The following is a 24789-nucleotide window of genomic DNA, read 5'->3' on the forward strand; positions in this document are numbered from 1 at the left end:
CCATCCTCGCCCTCTCCTATGGCTAGACAGTAAGCTACTGGCCCCCACCTTCCAAATCAGAGGCCATGCCAGCTCTGCAGCTGGTACCATCAACCCTGGGAAGGACACCCGCATGGACGGTTACGCTCAATCTTTGGGACTTTCCCAATCAATTCCTTCCCAGGTCATGGCTCCCCTAGAAGGATTCTCTCTCTATTAGAATGAAAGTGCCTTGAGGGCAGGGACTGTCTTGTTTTTGGATCTGTATTCCCAGTGCTGGGGCCAGAGTAGGAGCTTCATAAAAAGCTTTTCATTCATTCCCTTACTCATTCACTCATTCTAATATTCATTCCTTGCTTCTCTCCCCTGAGCTTAAGCTAGGAGGACTGTGAACATAATCAGTATCCCAGAATACTTTCATGAACTGATCCAGAATGAATGTTGCAAGGGTGAAACTGATAGGGCTTGACACCATATTGGATATGGGGGAGAGATAGGGAGGAGTCCCTCCAGGACTTCCTGGTTCTGAGCCAGAGAGGCTGGGAGGATGGTGTTGCCCTCGATCGGAAGATGGAGGGCAGGGGAAAAGCTAACGAGGTCTCTTTTTGACATGTTGAGTTTGAGATGCCAGATGGGACATCCAACTGCAGATTTCCCAAGAGGCCATGGGTGATGCAGGACTGGGGGCTCAGGAGAAAGGTTAGGACTGGATAAATGGGTCTGGGATTCATACGCATAGAGATGATAATTGAACGCATGGGATCTAATGAAATCATCAAGTGAAACAGTAGAGAGAAGTACTGTAGATTTCAGGGGACCTAGCATGGGAAACAATTACATCATTTATTTTCACTAACGTCCAACTGAAATTTAGCATTTCTTTTGGTTCTGATCCTGAGAAGGGGCCCAGAAGCCTGACCACCAAAGGGATCACACAGAAGAGGCTCAGAATCATTAGTATGGAGGGAGAAGAGAAGAGGGGTCAAGACAGAGTTTGTTTTTTTGTTTTTGTTTTGATTTTGCTGAGGCAATTGGGGTTAAGTGACTTGCCCAGGGTCACACAGCTAGTAAGTGTTAAGTGTCTGAGGCCAGATTTGAACTCAGGTCCTCCTGAATCCAGGGCCAATGCTCTATCTACTGTGCTACCTAGCTGCCCCATGACAAAGTTTTGAGGGAACCCATGGTTTTATAAATGTGAGATTTACGTAAGATCCTGGTGATGATCTTTCTGTGATGATAATGCTTCACCCCGGGGAATCCCAATGCCCAAAAGTAGCCCAAAGAAGAGATATGGGCATGCATTCTCTTTTCTGCAGAGGTGAGGGACTATGGAAATGGAATACTGCATGCACTAAGGCAATTGATGAGTTGGTTGGTTTTGCTTAAATTTCTTTTTTCTTTGTTACAAGGGATGGCTCGCAGGGGAGGGGAGTGTAGAAGGATATTGTGAAAGATGGAGGTGATGAAGGGCACCGCCAAGTCCTTTGAGTTTTAAGCATTAGCTAAATAGCAAAAGATGGAGCAGTGGAGAGAGCAGGATGGGCCTGGGGTTCAAATCTAGCCTCAGACACTTATTAGACTTTGTGACCCTGAGCAAGTCATTTCACTTGTTTGTCTCAGTTTATTCTTCTGTAAACTGGGGATAATAACAGCATCTCCTTCCCAGGGTTGTTGTGAGGATTAAATAACATCATATTTGTAAAGTACTTAGCACAGTGCCTGGCCTAAGTAGGCACTATATAAATGCTGACTCTTGCTATTATGTATTCCTAGAAATTTAGACATAACAATCCTATGGGTTCACAGACTTTGCTACTTTTAATATGCTTTACATCCATCATCTCACATCATCCTCAACAATACCTCCTTTGTGGAAAAGGAGATTGAGGCTCAGAAAGGAGAAAACAGGGGGCAGCTAGGTGGTGCAGTGGATAGAGCTCTGGCCCTGGATTCAGGAGGACCTGAGTTCAAATCTGAACTCAGACACTTGACACTTACTAGCTGTGTGACCCTGGGCAAGTCACTTAACCCTCATTGCCCTGCCCCCCCCCAAAAAAAAAAAGAAAAAGAAAAGAGAAAACACTGTTCTAAGGTCACTCTGTTAAGAGTCAGGACTACAGACTGAGGTAAATGTAAAGAAAGGAGGTGGCACATGCCCACCCACCCACCAGAGGGGTCTAGCAACTGTCTGCTGCTCCTCTAGGCTGGGCTGTCTGTCTCTGTCTGTTTGTCTGCCTCTGTCTGTATGGATGTCTCTGTCTGTCTCTGTCTCTGTCTCTCTGTGTCTGTCTGTCTCTGTCTCTCTATGTCTGTCTCTGTGTCTGTCTGTTTCTGTCTCTCTGTGTATGCCAATCTGTTTCTGTCTCTATCTCTGTCTCTGTGTCTATATCTGTTTCTGTCGATCTCTGTCTCTGTCTGTGTCTCTGTCTGTCTGTCTCTGTCTATCTGCCTCTCTGACTGCCAATCCAGCCCAACCAACCTCTCTTCTCCCGGGGCCCTCTCTTTTCCACCCTCCCCCATTCCTGTGCCCCAGTGGGGCGGGCATTGATTGAGCGCCAAGGAGACGCTCTCCACAAGGTCAAGTGCAGACTCCATCCAAACAGCTGCAGAGCCCCACTGAGGCACACAGCCAGCCACCTGCCCCAGAGCCGCTTCAGAGGTTTGGGCCTCAGAGGGAGGTGGGCAAGGCGCATGATCCGCCCTCCTCCCCCATCAACCTCTGCCCCAAGCAAGTGGGTGTCTGCCTCTCCCCTCTGCTTCCTATGGACAAGCCTCCCCCTCCCCAGTCCAGAAGTCCCCCACCCCTCCCCCAAGCATCTTCCCTCTCAGACCTTGCCAGGCTTATTTTCCTTGAGAAACAGCAGATCTCTCCTGGCATCCAACGTCCTCGACTGTCTGAGCCCACCCTACCTTTCCAGTATTAGCTCTCTCCTATCTTGTATACACCTCTACACGGATGAGAGGCCAGCATGGTGTCTTATACAAAGTAGGCACTGGAGAAAGAAAGACCCAAGGTCAAATCCGGCCTCGTGCAACCCAGAGCAAGTCACCTGACCTCCGTCTGCCTCAGTTTCCTCATTTGCAAAATAGTGAGAAGAAAAGCCCCTGCCTCCCAGGATTGTGATGAGGATCAAATGGTATAATATTTACTAATGCTTTGCAAACCTTAAAGCGCGATATACATGCTAGTTATTGTTGCTGATGGTTATTATTGTCGTATTTATTGTATATTGATTTGGGCACCCCTCCCCAATAGTTCACATGCCTCCTCCCATCCCTCAGCCTAACCTGCCAGGCAGGGGTGAGGGAATACCCGGGAGCACAGATCGGGCACTGATGCCAGATCCAACTCAGTGCCAATCACACAGAGGCTGAGTGCTCCCTTCTCCCACCCCTTGGACCATACCCCCAGCTCCTCTCCCTGGGAAGGTCTGGGTCAGGGGGCTCGTCCCCCAGGGATGCTGGCCCCAGGGCCTTGGCTGCCTCCATCCCCCACCCCCAGCTTTGCCTGGAGCTGGTATTTATTCCACTTCCTGGCCCTAAGCAGCTGCGCTCCAGCTGGGTCCTTCCCCTCCGGAGGCAGCCTGAGAAGTGTGGGTGAAGGACGACCCTCGCCAGGAGTCAGGCCTCTCAAGCTCCAAGCTGGTCAGCCTGAACTCCCCGCCCTAGGGCCCACCTGAGGCCCTGCCTCGGCCTCTTTGGAAGAGCCAGAAGCCCTGGATTCTAGACCCTGTCTCCATGGGTGACCTTGGGCGAGTCATTGGCATCATAAAAAGGACTGGAGGTGGTAGGTCGGTAGTCAATACAGCAGCACCCAAAGCCACTCCTGCCTGGTGCTGGGGTCACTGACTGAAAGGACCAGCTCTCGCCCTGTTGACCTGGTACAAGGCTTTCCTCACCCCCCCCCACCATGGACCACAGGACCATAGATGTCAATGGAGGCCATCCTGTCTAACCCCTCCTTTTTACAGACAGGGAAACTGAGACTGCATGGAGGGGAAGTCACACAAGTAGAAAGTGTCGGGGCTAGGATTTGAACCCAGGCCCCTCGACTGCAGAGCCAGCCCCTTTGCACTATATGGAGATATCCTCCTCTCAGACCAAGCCCAGGAGTCAGACACTGAGTCAAGGGCCTGACACCCCTTACGAGGAGCCCCATTTAGTCTTTGTCTTCCCATTCTCCCACACCCGGCACACAGTAGGTGTTTAATGTGTGCTTGCTGAATGAATGAAAGAACAGGTGACCTCACAGCTGAAATCAGCTTGGTGGACCTGGGGTCAAGTACAACTCTGCCACTTACCTCCTGGGTGACTTTGGCTAAGTCCCTTCCCCTCTCTAGGTCTCAGTTACTTTCTCTGTGAAATGAATATATTGATTGCTGCTCCTCCTGCCAACCTCGTCTGGGCCTCGGTTTTCTCATCTGGAAAATGGACTCGATGATCTCTAAGGTACTTTTCCGCTCTTGTCATTTAGTCAAGAACTAGAACAGACCCTGGAGATTCCCTGAGTCCCACCCCCTCACGTCCCAGATGAAGAAACTAAGGGCTCAGGGAGGTCACATAGCTAGTTGGTGTCTGAGGCTGGACTTGAACCTCGTTCCTTCTGGCTCATCGTCTAGTACTCTATCCACTATCCCATGAGATCTCTCAAAGGGAAGGGGGCCTGGATGACCTCTAGGGTTTTCCCCTCCACCTGGAAGATGAGAGCATTTGGATGATGTGATCTTTGGGGTTCCTTAACGTGCCCTGGGACCAGCCCAGTCCCATCTCCCAGACACCCCCTCTCTGAGTGCTTGGGCAGGTGATGGAATGGGGGGGGGGACAGAAAGGGGAAAACATCAAGCCTCCCTATTGTCCCCAGCCACGGGGGAGGCACAAGCCTCCCACCTCCTCCACCCCCACCCCACCCACCACCCCTGGAGTGTGTGTGAGAGAGTGTGTGAGTATGTGAGTGTGCGTGTGTGACTCAAAAGCTATTCATAGCCAGGCTGAAGCAGCTGCAGCGTCACCGCCAGAAGGGGGCTCATCCTATATTATTATTTTAATTACCATGTGAATTAAAAGTTTGAGCAGTGATCAACCCACGTAACGAGGGGAAGAGGAGCAGAGAGAAAAATAAAGATTAGCCGAGCAGAGCTGTACTCGGCAATCTCCCGGGAGGACGACAGAGGCAGAAAGGTTACCGAGCCCCAACCCCCAGCCACCTCCACCTCGCCCACCCCACGGCCCTGGAGGTCGGACGGCACCCAGCTCAGCGTCATCAATCACAGACATGGAAGGGGCTCTGGGTCCCTCCAGCCCTGGTTTTACAGATGAGGAAACTGAGGCACAGGGAGGGGAAGAGTCTGGGGTCACTGAGACAGGAAGTATCAGGGGCAGGATCTGAACTCACCCACCCTGCCAGGGTTCTCAGACAGCAGACCTTCGAAAGACCCATTCTACAGATGAGGAACCCGAGTCCCAGAGAGAAGTGACTTAACAGAACCAGGATAATAATGAGTCTTGTTTCACGCACACACACCCCCAGACTGAGTGCTCAAAAAGGGGGTTCCCTCATGGTCTGTGGAGGTGAGGAGGAGGGTGGGGTTGGAGAGCTGGGTCCTAGCCCAGTACTGCTGCTAACACACTGTGTGACCCTGGACGAGTCATTCCCCTTTTCTGGGCTCTGGTTCCCCCAGATGTCCAATGAGGGGGCTGGACTGGATGAGCTCTGAGGGCCCTTCCAGCTCTGACACCGCACACTTCCCCTGCTAGTCTTCAGCTGACGAGGGTGAGAGGCGCAGTGGGCGGCTTGGTGGAGGTGGGGGAGGGGAGTGGGAAGGTGAGCTGGAAGCATGACTCAGTCTTTCTCGGGATCCAGTTCGGATCCTTCTCCTCCCTTCCCCGTCCCGAGAGCACAACCCCCCAAATCCCCGATAACCTTGGATCTGGTTCCCCCCACCCCCTCGGACTCCTTACTCCAAGCACCAAGATCCCAGCTCCTCCCCACCCCCACATACCCATCTCTTCCACCTCCGCCCCCCCTTCTAGTCCCCAGATTACCCTCCATTTGCCCCACACTGATCTGCTTGGTACAGTTCTCTGGGCGCTGTCTCCCCTGTGTGAGTCCAGGGACCGTCCTTCCCTCCCTTTGAATCCCGGGGGCCTGGCACACAACAGGGAACAGGGGTTTAGCCGATACTTGTTGGCTGACTCCAATTCCAGTGTTTGGACGCCCGCCCCTCCTTTGCTACCTCCCCAGACCCTTTGGAGTTCAGGTCAGTTCAGCTCAATTCAATAAACCTACATTAATCCCGAGCTACAGGCACTGGGGACACAGAGACCCATGGGAAACAACTACCTATCAGGACGACGCCTCCCATTTCTCTAGGACTTGACGAAGTTTCCAAAGGGCTTTCTTTGCAGATGCAAGGTAGGCAGTGTAAGTGTTTGCCTTCCCCCTGAAGGAACAGTACCAGACTCAAGGTGGCCATGACAGCTGTCCTCACATAGAGGAGGGATTGGACTTCTTTGGCTCTAGAAAGCAAAGCAGGAACAATGGGAAGGAGTTGCAAAGTGACCAGTTTAGATCTGTGGTCAGGAAAAACTTCCCTCACCATTAGGAACCTGACCCAGCATGGAGTGGGCTATCCCAGGAAGTGGGGGGTGGGCTATCCCAGGAGGTGGGGGTTCTCCTCTTCAGTCAGTGACTGGATGACCAATCGTCAGGCATGTTATAGTGAGGATTCCCTCTGAGCGTGGGTTGGGCCAGCAGCATGCTGAGGTCCGTACCAATGCCCAAAATCTACAATTCTGTAAAGCTCAGAGAAAGACTATGGGACTTGCTCAAGGTCACTCAGTTGGTGTCAGAAGCGGGACCCCTGGTCCCTCCAGACTCCAAGTTCAGCATTCGTTCCTATGGCCCAGGGGTCTCATTAATCCCCTTCCTCAAATCTCATTCCTCCACCCAGGGCCGTTCAGCCCTCCCACTGATGAAGGCCCAGGCCTCCTGGGAACGAGGAAGGGGCCTCAGGAGAGGAAGTGTGATTGGGAAGGATCTTCCCATCACACATGGACAGCCATGTCAGGTAGGGAAAATGGAAAAGATGTTATGTCTAAAGGACTTGGGCTTGAATCTCCTTTCTTTGGAAAGCCTCTTGCTAACTGTGGGCCCGTCAGCAGGTCCCTGCTGTTCCTTGGGCCTGGCTCCCAGCTTTCTCATCTGTAAAATCAGATTACTTCAATGGTCCATCCCTTCCAGCTCTCACAACTTTGATTTCCTGCAATGCATTCATTTTACAGCTAAGGAAATGGAGGCCCAGTTCCTATGGCAATGACAAAAGTGGGATGAGAAGTCAGGTAACTGGAGTTCCCAGTTCAATGTTCTTGTTGTTGTTTGTTGTTCTATGTTATGGAAATGCTTGTTTTAATCTATAAATTAAAAATAATATCAATAATTGTTTAACAAAAGAAGCCACCCAATAAATGACACTTTAGTAGATTTAAAAAAAAGAAGGGGGGGGGAGGAAGGGAGAGAAGAGAGAAAGACAGAAATAGGTGGAAAGAGATAGAGACTGAAAGAGAAGGAGGGAAGAGAGTCACAGAGAGAAAGAGGAGATAGGGGTCTGCAAGCTGGGTCCCTCAGCAACTAAGCCAGCCTGGTCTCCCAAGTCTGTTACCAAGGGTAGGAGAGAAGGGGATGAACTTCAAAGAGGACTCAGCCATTGGTCTCCCTGCCTGGCTGTGTAAGGAGGCTGGGCTGGGGGCTTGGGGCAGGTTGGAAAGAGCTCAGGCCTAGATGCCTGGATCTCCAGACTCCCTTGTAGCTCACCCTTTCTTGGACTGAATGACGGTGGATGGCCGGGGCTCAGGGGTGTGTTCCCCAGTGATCCCACCCCCAGGCTGGCGGGCTGAATAACAGAACTAGAGTGTGTCCTTTCTCCTACAAGTCAAATGAGCCATGCTAGAACATTAGCCTGGGAGTCAGAAGCCCTGGGTTCAAGACTCAGCCCTGACACTTTCTATCTATGTGACCTTGGGTAAGTCACTTTAACCCACTGGGCCGGGGTCATCTGTAAAATGGGGGTTATGACACTTGGCCCTCAACACCTCATGGAGTTGTGAACCTTAAGGCACCCTAGAAATGCAAGTAATGACGGAAAGAATAACAACAACAACAAAATCCAACCCCAAACTAAAAGATGTGCAATTGTAACAAGCAGGAAGCTCCAGGGCACTGGGCCTGGAGTCTGAAAGGCCTGAATTCAAATCTAGCCTCAAACACTTAGGAGCTGTGGGATCCTGGGCAAGTCACTTAGACTCTGTCTGCCTCAGTTTTCTCCTCTGTAAAATAACACCTGCTTCCCAGGGTCATTGTAAGGATCAGATGAGATACTATTTGTAAAGTGATTAGCACAGTTCCTAGCACATGGCAAAACTTCTAAGCACTATGGGAATCATAGTTATTATTATTAAGATTGGCTGGGGGCAGCTAGGTGGCTCAGTGGATAGAGCACCGGCCCTGGATTTAGGAGGACCTGAGTTCAAATCTGGCCTCAGACACTTGACACTTGCTAGCTGTGTGACCCTGGGCAAGTCACTTAAACCTTCATTGCCCTGGGACGGGGGGAGGGGGGGGAGATTGGCTGTGAGGGATTGGCCAAGGATCTTAGATTTAGACCTCAGAGGTCATTGAATTTAGGAAAACAATACCTCAAAAGATCAAATGATTTGCCAAAGGTCACATGCCTGGTGTCTAGGGTGCTCCTCACCTCAGTTCCCTATTCCTTTCCTTCCTGGAGAGGTGGGGGGCTCCAGGCATGGAGAACCGCATATGCTGCCAGGTTCAGCTGATGGCATGGCTAGCCTTGGTGAAGGGCTTTTTCCCTCTTTATTTTTCTCATCACCTTGATGCTTTTTCCTTTTGTTTTTTAATATTTGTAACAAGGGGTGGCTCTCCCCCCTAAGCCTCAGTTTCCTCATTAAGTAAAAGAGGATAATAACAGTTATGGCATCATCCTTGTGAGAATCAAAGAGAATGTGATTTTGCTGCCCATAAAACACCATATAAGTGTGGGCTGATGTCATCGAATAAGCTACTCACAGATGTCCCACTGCCCTCTATCCACTCAGACCCATCAGCCCCAGGCTGTGTGGTAGAGGAAAAGCATGCTGGATTGGGCATTGGGGGACCTAGGTTCAAATCTCACCTCTAATACTTTTTATCTGTGTGACGTTAGGCAAATCATTTCACCTCCCTGCCTCAGTTTCCCCTTCTGTAAAATGAAGGGGTTAGACTAGATGGCCTCCAGGGGTCCTGCCAACTCAAGATCGATCAGCCAATGACTTCTCTGAACCTATGACAAGCATCCCGGGACACTTCCCAGACCTCCCCCACCCCTTTCTGCCAGGCCAGGCTTGCCAAGGCTCCGCTGAGGTTCTTCCTCAGGCCTTGCTAGGTCTAGACTCTTGTAGCTTCTTCCTTTGGGGCCATGATTTGTTTATCTGTCCATGGTCCTCCCAGTGCAAGTCATCTGTGATTCCAGCTTCACTTGGGGGGGCCTGGAGACCTAAGCAGGGGCAGGGTCCTGGGCACCAAGGGCTTATTATCAGCACCATTCTCTCTCCTAGCAGGATGAGGGTTAAAAGGAAATCCTGGTAGCACAGCATGGGTTTAGTTTTTTGCCTTTTACCTGGGTATCCCCCACCCCCGTGCTTAGCACTTGTGGTCAGTCATTTTTCAGTTGTGTCTGACACTTTGTGACCCATTTGGAGTTTTCTTAGCAAAGACACCGGAGCAGTTTGCCAATTCCTTTTCTGGCTCATTTTTCAGATGAGGAAACTGAGGCAAACGGGGCCAAGTGACTCGCCCAGGGTCACACAGCTAGTCAGGGTCTGAGGCCGGATTTGAACTCAGGAAGAAGAGACCTGGCACTCTAACCACTGAGCCACCTAGCTGTCCTCTCTTAGCACACAGTAAGTGCTTAATAAATTAATAAATGATTTGACTGGAATTGTGTGCATGAAGGGAGATATTTGGGGAAGCCATGGAAACATGGGCAGACTAGGGCACAGGTGTTTAGGCAATGATTCCAGAATCCTGGAAGAAACCTCAAAAGCCACCAAGCCAATGCCTTCATTTGGCATATGAGGAAACTGAGGCTCAGGGTTGTGAAGAGACTCGACCAAGGTCACACAAGTAGTATGCAGATGAGGCAGGATTTGAACCCAGATCCTCAGACTCCAAGAGCCAAGACTCTTTCCACACTGCCTCCCTAAAAAGCTACAGAAATGGGAGTCATTACTGTCATTATGATTTTGCTCCTCTGCCTACCCTTACCCTGCCCCCTATTCTCCCAGCATCTCCCAATCCCTTCCACACCTTTAGGGTCTGACCCGGACCTCTCATTGAGGCCCATTCTGGTGTAATGGGAAAAACACTGGGCCTGAGTCAGGCAAGACCTGGGTTTGAATCCTGCCCTTGACATATACTAATAAGGCGATTTTCTTCTCTGAGCTTCAGTTTCCCATCTATGAAATTGGGGTCCTAACAGTACCTGCCCCACATCGTGCAGGTCAAATGAGAGAAGGACCAGAGAGGCCCTGATTCCCCAAGCATTAGCCCTCTACCCTCACCCACAAGTCAGAGGGCAGTCCCTTCTCTCTCTTTGCTCTACTTCACTTGCACTTAATTGTGTATAAGAGGCATCAAGCATGTGAGCTGACATGGCCCACGACTCTCCTGAGTGGGCTGAATCGCATTAAAATGTAACTGGGAAATATTTATCAAAACAAATAAGCATCCAGTAGAACATAGATGATGTTAATATGTGGTTTTCTAAGTCGGTGTCCTTACTACTTGAATTTGACTCCCCTGATGGCCAAGCATCAGGGGAGTGTAAGCTCCCCGAGGGCAAAGACTCTCATTTTATTGTCTTTGTGCTGGGAGTCTATGGGCCAGCTCTAGAACTTACTACCTTCCTGTAAGTATGGTGAAATACGGCGGGATCGGGCAAGACATCCTCTGGACTGGCCCCCAGAATGCTCAAAGCTGGGCTGTAATGGGGAGAAATCATTTTTCCAAGGAAGAGCTTTGTTCTCTGGGCACTCCAACGTCCAAAACAGGGCCATAAGATGGAAAAAAACTTAGAAAGCATCTCCAATTCTCCCATTTTACAGACCAGAAAATTAAGGACTGGAGAGGGGGAGTGATTTGCACACAGAGAGTACATAGCAGGACCAGGATGGGACCCAGATCCTCCTCCCTCTAGGCCCTGGTATCCCTGGAGTGGGACTGAGGGAAGTGGGTGCCTGTGGGGAAATGTAGACCCTTCCTCCTTCCCCACCAAGCCCCTCAGACTCACCTGACAGTCGGGGATGATCAGAGTCCGCCCAGATCTAAGAATAGAACCCGAGCGAGCTGTACCTCCCCAGCCTCTAGGCTCTGCCCTTGGCCACCCACCCAACCTTCCTAGCCCAGGGAAACAAGGAGGATGAGAGCATGAGCAAGCTCTGGAGAAAAATATTAATAGCTCCCATTTCTACCACTTCAAAGTTCCTAAGTGGCTTTCCTCCCAACCACCCCGGGAGGCAGGCAGGTGGCAGAAATATTACAAATGAGGAAGCCAGTCCAGAAGAGTCGAGTGACTTGCCCAGGGTCACACAGCCAGACTCCCCAGGACTGGAGGCCCCATCTCCTGTTGCAGGATGCATTGTTCAAGAGACAAGTCAGAGATCAGCACCTTCCTTCCCTTCTTTCTCTTCCCCTTTTCTCCACTCCCCCCCACTCCCCCTTTCGAATGGTGATGTAATGTGCTTGGCCCTGGTGCCAATCTCAGAGAAGAGACGACAGATTGCGTGAGCCAAATTTGGCATCCAAGGGGGAGAGGCATGAAAAATGGAGATGTGGAGGAGAAGAGAGGAGTGATGGAACCTGGTGAAGGAGGGAAGTCGGGAGACCACCGGAGGGATCGGGCAACCGCATCCCGCTCCTCTCAGCCCCCACCACCCATGCTGCCTTCCCAACCTCTTCTCTCCCCATCCTTCCCCACTCTGCTCCCAGCGCTGCCCCCTCTCCTGCTTCCTCCTCTCCCATCCCAAGTCCCTTCACTGTCTCTTCTTTCTCCAACAGCTCTCTTCCCGATGCCTTTCCCAAGCCCTCCCTGGACCTTCCCTCCCTCCATTCTCGATTCTTATCTCCTTCTCCTCCCTGCCTGCTCGCCTCCCCTCCATCTCTAACCCCACCCCCACCTCAGCCCCTCCCTTCCCAACTACTGACATTGAACGGCTGGTGCCTCCTCTAGTTACCATGTTGCCCACAGTCATCTAGGTAGCATGTTCCTGTGACTCAGTCGACCCAGCAGAGGGGCTGGTTCCCCCTCAACACCCAACCGGGGCCATCTTAGCGTTCTCCTCCTGCCCCTCTGCACCCCCCCCCGACTCGCCCCCCCCTCTACCAGATCCAAATTAAGAATGCATTCCTGTAAACCCAAAGCGTTTCTCCTCTCCACGACCCTGCTCTAAGAAATTGCTTTGGGGAATCTCGAAGCAACTGCTTCCTTCATCCCAAAGGATCTCAACATCCATTTCAAGGCCAAAGGAAAGCCGTCTGTGCCCGGTATTGTGCCTGATATACAGCTGGTGCTTAATAAATGCTTGTCAATTAACTTTATGCAAGGATCTACGAAAGGGCCCCAGAATCTCCCACGCTCTTCCTTCACCCTCAGAGGATCATCTTAGTTCACTTACTACCTATGTGACCCTGAGAAAATCACTTAACCTCTCTGGGCCTCAGTTTCTTCATCTGTAAGATGAAGGGGTTGGATGAGATGGCCTCCGAGACCCTTCCAAGCTCTGGATGTAGGAGCCCTTGATTGCCAATTAAAGAATTCCACCTCGGTGTCTTCTCCAGCCCAAAGATCTCCACTAGAATGAATTATCTTCTTCCTACCGGCCTCCCAGCATGCCCCTGACCTCAGATGTGGCGATAGCATCTCCACCCCAGCACTTTGGGGCTGGCCCGTTGGCACCACCATTCCAGATAGCTGAGAGGGTGGGATACAGCTGAGAAGGAGAGGATCAGGCACCTGCTCCACGCAGACCCCAAAACAGATAGAAAGGTCTGATCCTAGGATTCTAAGACTTCACAGAAGAGCCCTCAGAGACCATCTCATCCAACCCCTTGATTTGACAGGAAAGGAAACTGAGATCTACAGCAGTGAAATAACTTCCCCAAGGTCACACAGCTAGAAAGAGAACATAAGGGGATTCAGACCCAGGTCTCCCCCTGATGTTGATATAGACTCAATAATAGACAAACCTCCCTCTCCTAATTAAGATGATAGAGCCACCAAGGACACTGCCCCTAACCAAGAGACCCTCCTCCTCCACTGGGTGACCCAGCCAGTGATGACACAGCTGTGCATATTCCTTGGGCTCCTCCGATTTCTTAACCTGTAGGTCTGACTGAAATGCAGACCTGCTGCCAGGTCTGAAAGACCCCTCCCTAAACTCAGAGACCCACTGACCACCCTCCTAAGAGCTGAGGAGCGATAAGAGACCCGGAGCCTGGGACATCGAATGTTGAAGCCAGAAGAGAGCTCAGGCCAGACTCCTCATTATTCAAAGAAGGCTATGGAACCCCAGAGAGGTTAAGCCACTTGCTCAAGGTCACACAGCTAGTCAGTGGCAAAGCAGGGACTCGAACCCAGATCTTCAGAATCTGAAAATCAAGCATTCTGTCTACTGCTCCATGTTGACTCTTCTTATTACACAGTTTTGTGTGTGTGTGTGTGTGTGTGTGTGTGTGGAGGAGCGAGTAAGAGTAGGGTGAATTGCTATCCTACACAAATGTCTCTGTAATCACTCTGAGGACTGCATTCTTTGAGGACCAGATGCCCCAAAGCCCCTTCCCCATGGCCTCAGTGGGGTTACTGCTACTCCCTCCAGGCAACAGGTCTGACGTTAACAATCTGTGTGACCTTGGGCAAGTCACTTCACTTAGATGACCTTAAAGGTCCCTTCCAGCTCTACATCGATATGATCCTAAGACACTGCACTTTCCTAGACCTCAGTTTCCCCATCTAAAAAATAAGAGGGTGGGGCTGGCTGGCCTCTGAGCCATGACCCTAACCCAGGTAGCTGATGACTCCTACGTCCAACAGCCCCCTCAAGATCCAGCCTCAGCACAGAGTGGGGGAGAAGGGGAGGGGGAGTCAGGTGGAAGGAAGTCCGATGGGGGGGTCCCTAGAAAGGATGCATTTGGTAAGGCCAGAGAGGACTCTCTGGTGCTAGAGAATTGGGCGGGGGAGAGAAGGGTTAAGGCTGAGGAGTTAGGAGGCTCAAGCTGCTTAAGAAGACACTCTAGAGACCACCTAATCCAACCCCCTCTTTTCACAGATGGGGAAACTAAGGACCAGAGAAGAGATGAAGGTCACACAGTTGCCAAGCGTCAGATCTGGGATGTGAACTCCGGGTCCTACGGCTCTGAATCCAGCCCCGCCACCCCGTGCTGCCTCTACTAGCCTATCAGTCTCCACCCCTCAGACACTGACCTCTCTCTTCCTTCCCCACCTCCTCCCAGCCAGGCCGGGAGTTACTTTCTCCCTAGCAGGCTTGGTTCAAGCAAACTCAGGAGGCTTGGGAGGTCCACTCCGCCGGGAAGGGAGAGGGAGTAGAGTAGAAAGCAGTGTCCAGGGACTCAGGTTCAGCTCTGCCGCTTCCTAGTGACCTAAGGGTCAGTCGCTTCATCTCTGAGTCTCCTCGCTTGAAAGTGGGAACCACTACCACTGCACTCCCCAGCTCACAGGGTCGTCGGGGGAGGGCAAGTGGTTTGCAAACTTCGAACTACTACAGAAATGTGAGGGATAAGACGGAGACCCCAGGGAAGAGATCCCCCTCCTTTCCGCCAATACGCACCTCACGTAACCTGAGCTAAGGCGTCTCCTAGTTCTGGCTGAGAATCGAACTCTGAGGCCACTGGGTTAGGAGGACTGCAAACTGGGGGGCGGGGAACAGGGGAGGATATGCCGGGGCGGGGGTGGGGTAGGAGGGCGAGGAACAGGAGCCAAGTCCCGGGGAAGCGGAGGTCAGGTACAGGGAAAGCAACAGGAGTGGGGGGGAGGACACCTTCGTCGAGGCCCCCCCACCCCATTCTGAGCTTCAGCTCAACCTCCGACGCCCCCAGACGGAGAAAGGCATAGAGAAGAGGAGGCAGTCACGGGACAGCTTCGGAGTGGGGGCTGCACCACGCTCCGGGCTGGGGAAGGAAGGGAGGGAGCTAGCTGGTGGGAGCCAAAAAGGGGCAAAGGTGGGGGGCTAGGAAAGAATCCCCTCTCTGGTCTGTCCAGGGGAACCCCGCATGGAGAGAGAGGACGCAGAGGAAGGCACCCTTACCTAGGGGGGGTCGGAGTTTCCCAGCGTAACCTCTGGAGAAAACAGCTCCAGACTGAAGGCCGGCGGTGGGTGCTACATCCCACGGAGAAATCCGTCCCAACGTCTGTGCCTGGATCCGTGCTGGCGGAGGGAGGCGATGGGTGCAGGCCGGGGAGGAGGGTGGCTTCGATCTCCCCCCTCCCCCAAACTTGGCCTGGCCAGTAGGGCTCGAGGTCCCCTTCAGTCTTGTCCCCTCCGCTCAGCTCTCCCTCGCTCTCCCCTCTCGGTGCCCTCGCCGGCCAGGGCCCCCTAACTTTGGCGCCTGCCCTGGGCCTCAGCTCCTGGCTCCCCTGGCCTCCGGGTCCTCAGCATCTTCTGCTGCCCCGAGGGGCTGATCCCCGACGGCCCCCCGGCTGCGCAGCCCAGGTCCTGGCCCCGGCCCGCACGTCTCCCCGCTGCGCACCCCTCCTCGCTCTGCGCCCCTCGGCTTCTCGCTCCCCTCGCCTGCCTGCTCGCGCTCACACTTGCCTCTCTCCTCCAAGCCTTTTTTTTTTTTTCCGCCAACCCCCCCCCCCCCGGTTGTTCTCTCTGTCACTCTGCGTGGATCCCTCCCTCCTCTGTCTCCCTCTCTTCCCTCAGTTCCTCTACCTTTCCTCCTCTCTCTCTGTCTCACTCCATCTCTCCCCCACTCCTTAGCTCCCTCTCTCTTTGACAGTCTTCTCTGTGGTCCTCCCTCCTCCCCTTCCTGTAGCTATCTCTCTGTCTCTGTCTCCCTCCCCTTCTCTCCTTCTCTGTCTCACTCCTTTCTTCCTCTCGTCTTCTTGAACTGTCTTTTTCTCTCGATCCTCTCTGTCCGCTTCCACCCTCCGTGTCACTCACTGTCCCTCCCCTCTCTCTCTCTCTCTCTCTCTCTCTCTCTCTCTCTCTCTCTCTCTCTCTCTCTCTCCCTCTCTCCCCCTCTCTCCCCCTCTCCCCCTCTCTCCTTTCTCCCCCGTTCCCTCTCTCCCCTTGCCTCTTCTGTCTCTCCCACTTCTCTCTGTCCCTCCTTTCTCTCTCTCTATCTCTGGTCTCTACCTATCTCTTCTCCCCTCCCCGTGCCCTGCCCTCCTCTGCTCTCCTCCTCTCCACGCCCCCGGGGCGGCTCTGCGAGCTCCGCTCCGTCGGCCGCCCCCCGAAGTCTTCGACTCTGAGGGCCGCCCCCCAAGCTCTCCTAGCCCGGGGCTCCTTGCCCCCCGCAGGGCACGTGACCCCCACGCCGCGCACCCCTTCCCTTCCTGCTGGCCGCTGTAGACGCTCTGGCCGCGACGCTGCTGCCGGGGAATGGGCGGGAGGAGCCCGCTGAGCAGCCCGGGACGACCGGTGCACGTGGAGAGGGGCGATGCGAGGCAGCCGCCGCCAGCGGCCGGCAGCCCAGGGGCTGGGGGGAACTTCGCCGCCTGCTCCCGCTCCCCCTCCGGCTCCGGCTCCGGCTCCGGCTCCGGCTTCGGCTCCGGCTCCCCGGAATCCAGTCCAGGCTTTGCTCCTCAGTCCCAAGAGAGCTCCTCCCAGGACCCGCTCCAGTGGGGGTGCAGGAGAAACTCCTGGTCTTCTCCCTTCCGTGGGGGCAGCCTGGGGAGCAGGGATGGGAGCTTTGCGGGTACCTTCAGGGTCCTGGGCATGGGGGTGAGGCCACAACTTTGGAAAAGGAACTAAAGTCAGAGGACCTGGGTTCAAATCCCAGCTCTCCTCCTTACTACCTTTGTGAACCAGGGCAAATGACTTAACGCCTGTGCCTCAGTTTCTCCAGCTATAAAAGAGGAGACTGAACTAGAGCGTCTGCTTAGATCTCTAAGCCCGATCCTATGGGGACCTCTTCCTCTCCCCTTTCCTTTCAAGAAAGCGACTCCAAGACTGTACAGTCAAATTCTGGAAGGTACCCTAGAGGCCGTTCAACTCTTTCTTTCTTTCTTTCTTTCTTTCTTTCTTTCTTTCTTTCTTTCTTTCTTTCTTTCTTTCTTTCTTTCTTTCTTTCTTTCTGTCTGTCTGTCTGTCTGTCTGTCTGTCTGTCTGTCTGTCTTTCTTTCTTTCTTTCTTTCTTTCTTATTTATTTATTTATTAATTAGCAAGAAACTGAGACCCAGAGAGGTTAGACTCAGGGTCTCACAGGAGGTGGCAGGATTTAAACCCAGGTCCCCTGACTCCAGAAACAAGGCTCACTTCCCACTGCTCCACACACAGATGGCAAGAGGGGCTAAGTGACTAACCCAAAGCCGCGAAGAAGGGGATGATCCCAGATCCTGTGACTCCAAGGTGTTCTGGAAACCCTTCTATTTCCCGGAGGGTATTGAGCCGGTAGGAGAATGAATGATTGTTCAAGGTCAAACAGGGCGAGGAAGCTAGGTCTAGTTCTCCTGACTGCCTGGCTCGGGCTCTCCCTACTGCCCTACAACCCCATGGGGCCTCCTCACCTCTGGCAAATACCTGGACGGCCAACCAGCCACGATGCAGCTCCAATGAGCACAAACCCTGTAGCTCAACTACAGGACCCCTGATGGGGGTCATGGCTCTTGCCCCCATGTCACCCCCTACTGGCGACCCTCCAGCCCACCACCTCTTGAGACCCCTGACTCTCAGGCTTCTAGCCCACAGCATCCTGGTCAGATCTTCCCTCCTCAGACAGACAGAGACACGGACACGGACACCCCCTCCTCCCACACACACCCTGCCTTCCTCAGCCTGTAATGCCTAGAGATGAAGGGACTACAGAGACCCTCTTGTCCAATCCCTCAGGCAAACAAAGACTTTCCAGATGACAATTCAGGTCTATTTCAATTCAACAAGTGTTCATTTAGCCCTTGCCTTGTAGGGCCTCTGGACTCGGGCCTGGGGGACAGAAAGATTTAAAACAAGCAAGTCTTGCTTTCCCTTAAGGAGGTTAGAAATGATAAGACTATCTCACAGCTAATCATAATACAAGACGGGCAAAGGTTAGGGACAAGAGGATCCTAGAACTGTACCAGGGAATCCAATCCCTTCTTTTTACATTTAGGGAAACTGAGGCCCAGGGAGGTCACACAAGGTAAGAAACATCCGAATGGCCTGAGAGGGCTGAGGGGAACAGGAGGGCATCATGAAGGAGGTGACTCAAGAGACCCGGCACTTCCCGGGCATAGCACCAGGATAGACAGGGCCACTTTTGTGATCATCTTCTCTTGTCTCTGTGCTGGCTATCCCACCTGGATCCTTTCCACTCAGCACTCATGCCAGAAGGATGAATAAGAGAACAAAGGGTCACCTTACAGGGAAATGGATATCCCAACAGTCGAATGATGCGATGGTGACGCAGCTGGATTTGGAAGTCAAACGACTTGAATTCGAATCTTGACTCTTATTTCTGCAACTTTGAGCAAATCTCTTTTCTCCGAGTCTAAATTTCCCCATTGGTAGAAGGAGAGAATTGAACCAGATGCCTCCTAAGGTCACTCCCAGTTTGAAATCTGGAATTCTCTGTTACCGAGGATAGGCAAGGTCTTTGCTACAATAACCTCCTCTTATGGGGAAATCACTTTTTTTGTTTCTTTTTGGTTAATTATGGAATCAACAATCATCAATGAATAAAAACATTTTAACATATAAAGAAAAGAAGATTGTATATTAAATGGCAAACTCCAATTGTGTAGTTTTATAGTATATTAATTTTATAGTATAGTATAATAAATAATATAGTAACAACATTGCCCTGCTTGATATATGTTTGATATATTTTCCTTTATGTTGCCAAGATCTCTCATATATCCTTTCCCCATCCCTCCCAGAGAGCAATCACTTATAACAAAGAATATTTTTAAAGAAAGAAAGAAATGGAGGCAGGGGAGGTGATCTGAAAAACTGATCAACACATGAAAAAAAATAATAATCTGACTCTCTAATCAGGGTTCCACACCCATAGGCCCTGACTCTACAAAGGAGTCTAGCCTGTTCACCCTAATTTCCCAATGTTCCTTTTTGACTGTTTCGTGGTTGTTATTCTTTCGATGCAAATGGTCATAGTCATTGTGTCTGGTGTTGCTTTGGCTCTTCTGCATCAGTTCAGGTAAGTCCCCCCAGCATTCTCTTATATTTATTACATTCCTCAATCTGTACAGCACAGTAATAATATTCCATTACAAACATGAACCATCACTTCTTTAGTCTCTTCCCTATCGATGGGTACCTAATTTGTCTGGGAGATTTTTAGTAAAAGAAGAGATGGAGGTCTACTTGGGGTGTTCTGACTACATGGATGGATGGATAGATGAATGGATGGATGGATGGATGGATGGATGGATGGATGGATGGATGGATGGATGGATGGATAGATGAATGGATGGATGGATGGATAGATGAATGAATGGATGGATGGATGGATGGATGGATGGATGGATGGATGGATGGATGGATGGATGGATGGATGGATGGATGGATGAATGGATGGATGGATGGATGGATGGATGGATGGATGGATGGATGGATGGATGGATGGATGGATGGATGGATGGATGGATGGATGGATGGATGGATGGATGGATGGATGGATAGATGAATGGATGAATGAATGGATGGATGGATGGATGGATGGATGGATGGATGGATGGATGGATGACACATTTATTGAGAACTTACTGGGGCCAAGCACTGTGCTAAACCCTGGGGATTGATGCACCCTAGTCTGGCGATAAGGGGTTGGCCCACTTGGTCTTTCAAAGCTTTTTTCTTAGAGCGGCAGTGGGGCTTTTACTGCAGGAGCCCTGGATTAGGAGTCAGAAGTTCCAGGTCTGAATGCTAGTTCTGCTATTCACCATGACCTGTGTGACCTTGGGCAGAGGGGACTACAGTGGGATAAAGTGTTGGACTCAGAGGCAGGAAGAGCTGGGTTCATTTCCTGCCTCAGACACCTATTCCATGTGTGACTCTGTCGGGGCCTCAATTCTCTAATCTGCAAAATAGGGAGATGAATAGCCCCTTTCTCATTATTGTCATCAAATGAGGTGATACATGTAATGGCTCTTTGCAAACTTCAAAGGGCCGTATAAACATCAACAGTTACTACCTTTCTGGGCCTCAGTTTACCCATCTGTATAATGAAGAAGGAAATGAGATGATCTCTAAGATCCCTTGAGCCACCTTGCCCCCACATGACTTGTTTGCATGCCCTCCTGTGACCCTGAGGTATGAGATGGATGCCCCCAGGGGAAAGAGAGGTGCTCCCCAGCACACATGGGGAGGTGGCAGAAGGGCTGGGCAGACCGCAAGCTTTCTGACCCTCTCTCTAATGAGCTGCTCAGTCCCTCTGGTCAACGTGAAGGTAAGGTCTCTTCACACCCAAAGACACAACACCTCTGGATTTAGGGGGTAAAGAAGCTAGAGCTAGAAACGTCTTAGAAATGATGTCATCCAAATGCCTCCTTCTGAAGGCCAGAACAGGGAAGGGACTTATCCAAGATCTCCAAATTCAGCTCACTCTTCTCTCTCTCCCCTCTCTCTCTCCCCTCTCTTTCTTCTCTCTCTCCTCTCTTTCCCTTCTCCCCTCTCCCCTCTCCCCCCCCCACTAGGATTCTTCTCCAGAAATCTCCTGACTTTGGTCCAGGCTCTGACATTGGCTCTGCCATTACTGTGTGACTTTGAGTAAGTTACTTGCCCTCTGGGTGTGTGTAAAGTTGGGGTGATAACCCCTAATCTGCTTGTCTATGAGGGCTCAGGGTAATAAGGGGGTGAGGTGAGAGTAGGGGTGAGGATCAAAAGCAAAAAGGCCCATGAAAGAACTGGGAGCAGAGAGGTAGCAATGGATGGAGGAGGGATAGTGGGAGGGAAGCATCCCTAGAACCTGTCCCTGGACAGAGAGAAAAGGGAGTGAGGAGTGAGGGAAGAGTGTGCAACCGCAGGACCCAGGCTCAGGGTTCCCTCGGTCTGAGGTCAGACTCTGGATTTCCCACTGAGGTGCCACTGAAGTACCAGTCACTGTGAGCTGGCCCTTGGAGGAATTCACAACCCTGGTGCTAACTCTTGGGGAAGAGATAGGAGCCAACCATCTATCGCAACAATTGCTCTCTGGGGTACACCACCATGACTCCCTGCTGTCACTTGGCCAGTTTGGTGCTACCTGGAGAAACAGGTTTTTCAAGAGAAAGGGCTAGGGACAATAAGTAGAGTATTTTGGGTTAAGCAACCAAAGGCAACTTAGGGGGTCTGTATATGGAGCCGTATCCACATAAAGAATATTTGTTGAGAAAAAAATCATAAAAGATAGAAGCTAAAATATTGGTGTTCAGAGGGACCTTAGAACAGGGAATGGCAGAGCTGGGAGTGACCTTAGAACAGGGAATGGCAGACTGGCTGTGAGAGTGCTTAGAACAGGGAATGGCAGAGTTGGGAGTGACCTTAGAATAGAGAATGTCTGAAATGCAGGGCACTTTAAAACATCTAATGTCAGAGCTGGGAGGGACCTTAGGACATGGAATCACAGAACTAGGAGAAAACTCGGAAATTAGTTAGTCCAACCCCTACATTTTACAGAAAAAGAAACTGAGGCCCAGAAATGCAAGCTTCTTGCCAAAGATCAGAGTAAATTAGTGGCAAGGATGCCATGGGCTCTTTGCACCCAAATCCCCCCACCACCTGGGGTCATATACAACCCCCTTCCCTTACTCTTTTTTCTTTTAAGTTTTATTTCCTTTTTTCCCCCTTAATCTTTATGGCTATAAAGGTTATGAGAGATTCTGATTGGCCAGCTTGGGTCTATAGCCCTTGATCGTTTTCAAGGCCTTTTCCTATTTATTCTCCATGGCCCTGGGCTGAGTAGTCACAATTATCACTGGAGCTAGCCAAGGTCACACAGGAAGGAAGTGTCAGAGCCAAGATTTAAAAGTACTCTGAATTGGAGGTCTTGGATTTGAATCCTTACTTGGCTGTGTGTTTGAGGAAGTCACCTAAATGACTCTGGGCTTCCAAATCCTCCCCTGTAACAGGAGCAGAACTTAGCCACCATTGAACATCTCTTTAAACCCAACACGCCAGCTCCCTAGCTCTTCCTGACACTTGAGGCTGCCTCCCTGGACTTCTTGGTAGGGGTTGACTGGGGCAGGGGAGGGGTGGGGCTTTAGGCGGGGCCTTTGGCCCCACAAGCCCCTTGCCCAGAGCTGTCCAGTTTACTCATGAGGCCTGTGAAGTCAGCTGCTTCTCTCTGGCCACATCCAGGTTGCTCTGGCTAGGGGTGCCAGTGGGGAATCTTATCCCCCCCTCGTCGCCTCCCCCTCTCCCCTCTCTCCCAGACCCAGGCCCCCAGCTCTCTGTAGTCACCAGGGTGGAATATTTTAGCACCTATAGAAAAGCCACCACAGACGGCGGTGGCAGCTGTTGCTAAGGAGACGCGCCCAAAAATAGCCCCCCTCCGCCAACCTTTCCTGCTGCTGCGCCTGCTGTGGGAGGGAGTGGTGAGGGGGAGTGGAGGGAGGACAGTGGGGAGGGGAATGGAGGGGAGGGAGCTGGGGGAACACGGAGTCCCCTGAAGCTCGCCTGGCCGCCTGCAGCCCTCCGCCCCCAGATCCAAGCTTGGGGAGGGGGAGTGCTGCCCAGGCCCAGCTGGAAGGGAGGGAGCGTGGCTGAGTCTGAGCCTGATGTTGCCACCTCCTCTTCCAGCTCAGGTCTGGGCTCTGGCAATAACAGCTCTCCTGACCACAAGGGGTCCCCGGGGCAAGGAGATAGTAAGCTCTGACTAAAGTTAAGGGGAAATAGTGATAGGATCTTTTTCTCTCGGCCCAAGAGCTGGAGGAGATCTTAGACATCATTTAGGCCAGCCTTGTCATTTTTCAGAAGGGGAAAGTGAGTCCCAGAGAGGAGAAGGGGTTCCCTCAAACTCATACAGCAGGTACATGGCAGAGCCAGGACCCAAACTCAGGAGGAAAAAGGGGATTTAGGGTGCAGTAGAAAGGACTTTGACTCTGGAATCAGAGGACCTTGCTTTACGTCTCTTCCATCTCAGATGCTTATCACCTTTATGACCTTGGGCAAGTCATTTCCCTTTTCTATGCCTCAGATTCCTCCTCTGCAAAAGGAAGGAGGGGATTGCATCAGAGGAACTCTGAGACCTCTTCCAGCTCTAGCTCTCCTACCCGACAATCCTGAAAACAGGACTGCTTGGGCAGTATTCTGCATTGAGGTCCCTCCCTCCCTCTGCTCTTAGCCTTGGTCCCCCTGCCTCGGGCTTGCACAGGCGGGCAGACAGGTAAGAGGTCAGGAAGGGAAGAGTCTTGTCTACATCCCTTCCAGAAAATGGGGAAGTCTGGGAATAAGAGCATCTCTGTGACACGCAGCTGGTCCTTGAGTTGGAACACAGAGAGGGCACCAAGAGCAAGGCTCCTCTCCTTAAATAAGATGGGGGTGGGGGGAAGTTAGGTGGTGCAGTGGATAAAAGCATAGGCCCTGGAGTCAGGAGGACCTGAGTTCAAAATCTGGGCTCAGACACTTGACACTTACTAGCTGTGTGACCCTGGACAAGTCACCTAACCCTCATTGCCCCACAAAAGATAGATCGGTAGACAGATGATAGATAGATAGATAGATAGATAGATAGATAGATAGATAGATAGATAGATAGATAGATAGATAGATAGATAGATAGATAGATAGATAAAGGGGGGGGAGAAAAACCCAAGGCTGCTCCACAACCCAATCCCCCTCCCCAGGAAACAGGAAAAACTGACCCAAGTGAGGAGAAAGTGTTGGGTAAAATAGGAAAGGTTTTCACTTTTCCAGGTCTAGGGGAGGGGAGGCAGAGAAAGGCACTGTTGGGGGCCGGGAAGACCCCCAAGTTCTAGGCCTGACCAACCCGCTAATTCCCCTGTGACACTGGCTGGTAGAGCCGGGATTGCAAAAAGAGACTTCATGTTGAGCCAGAGGACCTGGGCTCCGAGGCAGGCTCTGTCCCTTAGCACCTGTGTGATCTTGGTCCACTTACTTAACCTGTTAAGAGGGCCTCAGTTTCTTCATCCGTAAAATGAAGGGTTTGACCTAGCAAAGCCTCTTCGTACTCCATCCCAGGAACCCTGAGCCCTCCAAAGCCCTCCCAAATCCATCTCCGCCGAGGGATGCTTCGTCTCTTCCATCGGTGGCTCGGACTGGAGCCAGGCAAAGGAAGCTCGACTCCCCCTCCCCCCTCCTTGTTCTCAGTACTCCAGGGGTCCTCCAGCTCCAGCGGCTCGCCTGGAGCTCCCCGTCACCCGGGAGACGCGGCTTGTGGCTTCTGGTTGCCGTGGAAACCCCGGAGGGGGCCGGGTGGGGATGCGCCGAGCCTGTGGCTGGGGCGGTGGCGCGTTTGGACCCTCCGACTGTGTAGGGCGGATGGCTGGGTGAGCGTCTGCGCCTGGAGTCAGGAAAATATAGACGGACAATGACCGATGAAATGTAGAGAAGGAAATGGAAAGGTTTCAAAGTTCTGCTGGATGC

At 51.9% G+C, this 24789-nt stretch overlaps 1 protein-coding gene across 1 annotated transcript in view; it reads right to left on the reverse strand.

Moving 5' to 3' along the window:
• Nucleotides 1-15688, reverse strand: part of KCNJ4 (potassium inwardly rectifying channel subfamily J member 4) — a 30781-nt gene extending 15093 nt beyond the window's left edge. The window contains exon 1 of the mRNA XM_043969316.1: nt 15352-15688. The gene's annotated coding sequence lies outside the window, so the exon portion shown is untranslated. The remainder of the gene's footprint in view (nt 1-15351) is intronic.
• Between the last annotated feature and the right edge of the window lie 9101 nt (nt 15689-24789).

The sequence above is a fragment of the Dromiciops gliroides genome, chromosome 5 (assembly GCF_019393635.1).
Source record: "Dromiciops gliroides isolate mDroGli1 chromosome 5, mDroGli1.pri, whole genome shotgun sequence".
Taxonomy (NCBI): Eukaryota; Metazoa; Chordata; class Mammalia; order Microbiotheria; family Microbiotheriidae; genus Dromiciops; species Dromiciops gliroides.